This window comes from Salminus brasiliensis, chromosome 1, assembly GCF_030463535.1.
Source record: "Salminus brasiliensis chromosome 1, fSalBra1.hap2, whole genome shotgun sequence".
Lineage (NCBI taxonomy): Eukaryota > Metazoa > Chordata > Actinopteri > Characiformes > Bryconidae > Salminus > Salminus brasiliensis.
The window spans coordinates 22,614,762-22,622,863 of NC_132878.1; positions in this window are offsets into that span (position 1 = coordinate 22,614,762).

Below are 8,102 nucleotides of genomic sequence, written 5' to 3' on the forward strand. Positions count from 1 at the left end.
AACAACATATGCGCTGCAGTCGCCGTTTATTATTGCTCTGATAAAACAAACAAATAATAATAAGCTCTCATCGACGAATTGTCTTTTGAATGTATGCTAAACTCAGTCAGAAACATCACAATGCATCCAACAATATAGGGAGAATTGAGCTTCCTTTACAAAGTGATATACTATATACTATATATACTATATACTATAGCTTCAATTCCACACTCTGATCCACTGTACTATGGCCAACATCTACACTGGGTTAAAATTCAAAGTACAAAGTCACTAGAGATACATTGGGTAAGAGGGTTACATTCAGGGTATATATTGGGTTAAATATGGGCTCCCCTCAAAAATAATCTCTAATAACAAATAATCTGTAGTTGGACTGGTAACTTTCAATGGCTGGATGTACAATAAAATCACTACACAGAGCATTACTATTCCACTTCAGTGCATACCTCTTGTATGAAATGGTTTCCCATAATACCCAATGACTTTTAAAGAATCACTTCAGCAGTTGGTCTGAACACCAATGAGTGGCCTTTGCCCATCTGCACAACCGGTTTCCTCACAGATTGGCCCTGATTTCTAGATAATGAGTCACCTTGAAGGCTCAGTCCAATTCAGAACATAATTTATGAGTCTATTATGGGCGAGTCTCCATAGTAGTGCCTCATCAGGATGGTGAGAGCTCATCAGACTGTGAGTGAGCACTCGATTCGTTGTACCACAAGCTCTTTGGGTGGGAAATAATACTGTTATCTGGTTCATCAACCAAAATAAATCTGTATATCTCCTTATAGAATGTTGTTATTATGGCTTGACATGTTAAGTACTTTCAAAACAAGGTACATGCAATCATTGGCCACTTCACTGGAAACAACTTGTTGCTTCTTACTTGCCGCTGTAGAGACTGTAGCTATTCTCTAACACTTCATCAGCCGTCAGTTTTAGACCACAAAGCCACTCTTGGCTGGAGATTTTTGGTTGGTGGACCTACGTTCAGCCTGATACAGTCATGCCAGCTCCATATTGTGGGGTTAAGAAAGATTTTCCACCACGCAACAGCAGTCCTGTGTACTAAAACCGACCAAGACTAAATGGGAAACTATGCATGACAACAGATGACATCACATGGACATGTGATTGGGAATTGCTGGGAAGATTTCTGTAGCAATTTAAGGTAACATGATTAATTACTTACCCCAGGAAAAGTAAATCAGCCAAGACGTATTTGATGTGTCGACTTTGCTAGACTATTATTGCTAACAGACACTGGACTTAGACTATCATCAATCTCATCTCCATAAATGCACATCCAGATCTTCATTTGATTGCTGCAGACAACTCAATGTGGTTTAGAGCACAGTATGACTTACTTTGAATAGCTGAATGGTTAGTAACCCATTATCAGCAACCTGAACTACCTCAGAACAGCATGTGGTATAATTCTACGGCACGCAGCCCCATTTGAAAGCAAAATAGTGCAACAAAAGCGAGAGGTAGGGCTGGCAAATTAATCGAAATTAATCAAAATAATCTTGCCCATGTGATTATTTCTAATTGTTATAAATAAATTCTGTGAGGACTCCACCCTTTCCAGTCTGCGACATGGAATCAACATGGAGAAGAACTCAAACACTGAGGTAACTCAACTTTAGTCAGTGACAAATCATGTTCATTTGATTATATACTGAACCATTCCTTTCATTTATAATGCCTGAAAGTTTGTAGACACCTGCTTATTCAGTGTTTCTGCTGCAATCAAGGGAAGTGATTATCTTCCATAAAGACTTTCAACTACTGTTGGATCATTGCTCTGAGGATTACATAGCATTCAGCCATAAGAGCATTAGTACATCAGGTACTGATGTTGGATGTTTAGTCATAGGGGATCACAAACGCCTACAGACCAGTGCTTTATACTCTACTCACTAGCCAATGCTTGGCACTGGGCATGGCGACCTTAGGATCACGTTCATACTCAGTGCTTTTCTATAGAGTATTCAAGGTAATTGTGCTTGCAATCAATTAAATGCCTGTCTCAGCAATTGGTGAACCCTAAAGTAGCTGAATTCTCCCAGTAAAAGGGATGTCTGAACACTTGGATGTATAGTGTAGGTGGAGCTCATGAAATTGGCCCGTGAGTGAAAGCACAATGTAGGTGTCTCTAATATCCTTACGTTCTGCTGAGACTGCAGAAGTTCGAGTGCAGCTTTTTTTCCTTGTGATAGGTCTCCTGTCTGAATTGATTTGAGGGGATTACGCTTTTCGCAGCAATGCTAATTACAGGCTGCTTACCGAAGAGGCCCTGCAGAAATGAATCGACAAATACTTCACATCTCTGTAAAATCTCAGTGTAGTTTCAAGTGCACTTCTTACACCTTGCACGTTCAGAAGGACCAGAGAGATGTCAGCCTCGGAGACAGCCCAATTAGAAATCAAGTGATTTATACCCAAACTTGGGAAGTGAGGGAGAGAGTGCCGAAATTCGCTGCGCATCACAGAAAAAGGACAGGTTCCAGGGGGAAAAAAGAAGAAGAAGAAGCGAGCAAGAAACAGGCATCTTTCAAGGCCAGTATCGACTGGCGTTGAGGGTAGAAATCAGGAGGGGAACGAGAGTGGCGGCGGGGGAGAATAATAAATAAAAGACTAAATGTCTTGACATTGGCTTTGGACGAAAATCGATGGCAATAATAATGTTACAATGCACATTTTCATCAGCCCTGGGGACAGGCTGCGTGGATTGCTAATGCACCTACCAAAATGAGTGAGTCGCTGTAGGGTGCCTTGTTTACAATATGACACAGGATTCCATTTCAAATTACCTATGCCTACTGAGGCCTGAGTCTTTTTTTTTACTTTTGTGCAAGTAGGGCAAACTTACAGCCCACAATCTTTGAGCTGGCATTTTTCTGGAATGTTATTTTCCAGTTATGACCTTAATATTGTTTTAATTAAGTGTTTTTTGTTACTGGGCCTTTAAGACTATGTAAATGGCCTGAGTTCTGATTGGCTGCTTTGTATTGTGCCTCAATCGAAAAGCATTCCAGGGTGAAACACTCCTTATAACTTCAGAATGAAAGGGCAGAGCTAAATATATGGATCATATGAAGTGGGAGGGGAATGTTATCTTTTGAAACTTTAACAAAATACAGTTTACACACTGTATTAATGGCCTTTTTATATAAAGGTGCATGTATTTGTCACTGTACTATGTACAGCAAAATGTGTCCTCTGCATTTAACCCATCTGTGGTAGTGAACACACACCCACACACCCAGACACCCAGAGCGGTGGGCAGCCAACTTCAGTGCCTGGGGAGCAGAGAGGGTAAAGGGCCTTGCTGAAGGCCCAACAGTGGCAGCTTGCCAAGCCTGGGAATCGAACCCACAACGCTGTTATCGATAGCCCAGTGCTCTAACCGCTGAGCCACCACTGCCCCTTATATGATATTGGCTGAAGGTAAAATCATCCATATGCATATAACACAAGTGTCGGCCCGATATGAAACATCATAGTTGGGATGACGTTGAAAGAGAAGTAAAATAAAAGAGTAATAATGTATTGCACGTTCATACATAGCCTGACTAATAATGAGAAAATCAGTTTGTTTGTGTTTTTCACAAAGCTTTGTTTGTTTCTTTTTTTTAACCACCATTCCTTATCTCTCTGCTGGCAAAGCTCCTTTATTTCTTCAACAATTCCACTTTATTGTCATTTAATTTGCTTTTAATTGGGAACAAGCCGCCACTGAATGCTGATTTAGTTCCCTCGCGCTGAGTCCTGTCGGGCCAATCTTCCAGTTTCTAACTGAGTTTAATGAAGCAGTGAAAGAGGCATTTCATCCAGTCTCAGCTGAAGCTGAGGAAAAGGAGACAAGACTCCCTGTAACATTCAGTTAATTATTTCCAGCTTGAACCGCTCTCATCCTTTCTTTCCTTCTTTATGCTGTTTTTGTACTTGTGTGCGGAATGGGAATAGCGGGGAGAGTGCTGACTTTTATTTGTGCAAGATCAAGAACATGACGCCGTGATGGGATTCATACAATTTCCTCACTGCCTCGAAAGCAGTCAATCAGCAAAGACATGCTTGGTGTCTGACGTTTGCTTCTTTAATTTTCAGTGCTGGAGCTACGAGGCTAATGTACAGTGGCATGAGAAACTTTGAGCACCCCTGTTCAAAATGTCTGTTTCTGTGAATAGCTAAATGAGCAAAAGATGCCCTGATCTCTGACCTGAACGTTTAAGATGAAACATTTCTTCAAGTTTAAGCAAAATGATGTTATCGTTTTAAAGCAAAAAAGGAAAGGGGTCTGAAGCAAATGTTTGGGTACCGTGCACAATCAGTACATAATAACACCCCTTTCACAAGTCTTTCAATTCTTGTTCAGGAGATTTTTTGCCCGATCTTACTAAAGCTTCCAGTTGGGTCAGACTTTTGGAGCTTTGTCTTGTATGCACTGCATGCACTGAAAGATTTTAGTTTGATTTCTTTTCCATTAAGGTCCATATTTTCTATATTTGTGCAGGAGTAACTGCACAGTAGAACAGTGCATGACCACTCCAGAGTCTGCTGAATCATCCTGAAGATCTGTTGGAGTTTTGATTTACAGGTTTAGCAATCTTATGAGCAGTTCTCTCTAAAGGTTTTCCAGGCTTCAATTTAACTTCCGTAAATGATTTTATTTTCAGAGGACTAGGCAGCTACGTTGAGGAGCCCATGTCTGCGGATTGTTGGGACAAGTTTTAAAGAATCATGGTATTTATGAAGCTTTGTCCTTTGCATCACCTGGCCTTTCCTAACAACAGCTATGAATCTGGATACTTCCAATTCATTTGTATTACTTAGAAAATTAAACAGAATTAAAACAGTTAAAACAGGCTTCAAGAAGAAAATAAGAAATCTTTGTCAAATTATATATAATAGATTACATTTAATTGCCAACAATAGGCCTAGTTTTTGTAAGACTACAAACTCAGGTTTAAACACATATCCTATATTTATTGATTTATTTCATGCAAATCATATACATCAGAATTCCAATGCATAAACATAAGTCAACTTTTTCCATGCTGGCTGAACTGATGTCGTGCATTAATACTACATTTAGTGTCCGATTTTAGACTTTCAGACCTCTGGAAAAATAAGTGAATGAATGAATAAACAGCTTTATTTCTTAGTTCTGGCAACCATGTAGGACATCAAAGCAAACACATATCAACACCCTATCATCCACCTGGGAGACCACAGCAACCACCTTAAATGGCATTGCAACCAAGCAAAACCCTGGCAACCATTATGTATGACATAGCAGTGCACCTAGCAGCACATGATCAACCATCTAACAACAACCTAAAAACATTCTACCAACCATGTGGGATATGACAGCAACTGCTTAGCAATAGAATAGCAACCACTTGGGACAGCACTGCAATTGCCTAGCAAGTGCAAAGCCATCTTCTAGCGACCACCAGGCAACTGCTTCATGCTTCATTATTCATTCATACTATCAACTCCACTGACCCATGACATCTTTTACACAAACTGTTTTCTAATCCTTTGTGTGCTATATAGTCGGTGAAGCAATTGTTGTTAAAAGCATTTGTAATGTCACAATTGAGGAACAGAAAATCTGTAAGTTACCAGAGACCAGTAGGAAATGTACTGGTCTCTGCCGTGCAAATGGAACTGAAGTGCTGCCTCAGCTACTTAAAGCTCCCTAGAGCAGATGAGTAAGGAAAACATGCTAGAACCATTTGATCCCATCTACACATGAAAATCTCATGCTAATTCGAATTTTGTGCTCTGGTTAAGGCAGTAAATTGATATTCTCAGACGTCAGATGTGCTATAGATGTAAGCTATAGACCGCATTGTACATTCTCTTAGAAGTTCCCTCTCATATAAAGGAGCTATAGAAAGAGTGCTTCTGTTTCATTTCCACAGAGTCTCAGATGATAAATTCTCTTTTTCGAAAATAGTATGGCTACTGACTTAGGCCAGTATCGGAGAACACACAAGGCTGAATGGTGTAGCGGCCACTTTTGAACATTGTTAGCATGTGCCTAATAGGCTACCGTTGCCTTGCCTGCGGGAGGTTTTACCGGATGTTGTTTTGCTAGTGCATGTTGGGGAAGTTGGTGAAATGACCCCTGCAGAAATGCGAAGCCTTGTCCAAGGCTGGAAGATTCCGAGCTAGCTTTCCTCACCAATTATTTTTCCTCCCAGATGCCCCAAGGCCCTGAATCAACAAGCCTCTGTTTATCAGTCCATAGCTCCAAACAGCATATCAGCCCCCTCAAAGAAGCTAATGAATTACAGTAGACGCTCCATTAAGACAGCATTTACATTTGCAAGGGTTTCTGTCCATTTGCCTTTGCTGCAAGAGTCGTCCTTCAAGCGGATTTTCTTATTGAACTATTCTCGTGGAACAGGCCGATCCCCTGAGATGTGCGCTTAATCTAAGACGAGGCAGATATTTTGCTGGCAAAGTGGGTTTGTCGCTGTATTTGCCAGCCCGGCGTAATGTTTGTGTTTTGCAAATTGCACATCAGAAATGTTTTCCTAGAAGCAGACTTATTCTATCAAGATAAATTTAAGGGCCATCTGTTTTGCTACACAGGGACTCACTTCACTACTTCATCTAAGAACAGTTAGGTTGGGTAAATAACACAGTGTGGAAATCAGAAGAAAGAAAGAATGACTGAAGGGTGTGGATTTAGGACAATAAAGCTAGCTGATGGTGGGACTGGAGATATGTTTGGATATGTATTTGGACACACCCCCTCCCAAACACACACAACACATATTTACATTCACTGCATTTATAAGACACTGGTCTTGTAGTTTATTGAAGTGACCCATATCCCTAACTCTCTGAATATAAATGGGCCAGAGTCCCATTTTAGTAACTTTAATACGAGAGTGAGGGGATACAAATATGTGCTGTAGCTAACAGCTAGATACAAACAATGCACTATGCCTGATTCCTTAATACAATAGCAATGTCTGTAGATATAAGCTTCCACAAGTCTTTAATGAGGGCTAGATTAGGGCTCAATTAAGTGCTCTAAATAGAGATAGCCTTTAGTTGACATTTTTAGGACTCTTAGGCTGTTTGGACATTCAGGGCAAGTGGGTTCCACTACCTTGCTTATATACACACACACAGACACAGACAAACAGACATTTTCATGTTTTTAATTTAACATTTTTAATTCAACCACACACTACTTCAAAAACAATATATGTTGATATACTCCTCCAATCAAACACAGTATTGAAAAATAAAATACTCACACTGTAGCACTTCAGCCTCTCTGTGATTGTGGCCTCCTGCTCTTCTAGAGCCTGTGGATTCTGCTGACATTGTGTAACAGTAATGACCTTCCTGATGCAACTAGTATTAAACTAACATTGTTGTGTGTGACATTTCAGACTCAATGTACTTAATATATATATATATATATATTTTTTGTATTACTTTTTTGTATCAAAAGAGCATCTGTATAGCTTGTAAACCATTTACAAATCTGTCTTTGAATGAGCTACATTTTAAATGAAAGCTCTATGGCCACAGGCTAATTCTCAAATGGCCTATACTTCTTATATAGTGCAATGCATAAGTCATGAATCTGTGGGTTTTGCACCCAAATGGTGCAGTAAATGTTAAATAGGGTGTGCAACTTGTGGCAGAAATGTTCTATTAGATGTATAATGCATTATTTGAATTATCATTATTTTATGATATACATTTACACTGTACACTATATGGGAAGTCTGGAGCCATTTGAGAATCAGCCATGAATTCCATCAGAGCAACGTCCTGCACACATTCCGCTGCTTCAGCCAGGAACTATGGGTGGCCTGAAGGAAATGCATTAACTTATACAGTGCATATATATGGAAAGACAGGGGGAAAACAATGTAAATGTGACAAGATTTCATTGTAAGTCATTTCAAGGTGTTCCTATTGGTCCATTCATCATGAAATTCTGACACCTCTTAAAATTGGAGATACAAGGTTTTTGCATGACAGTGCCAATATACAGTATGTGTGTATACAGTATGGGTTAACACATTTTCCTTTAAACCAGCCATGGTCTGTAC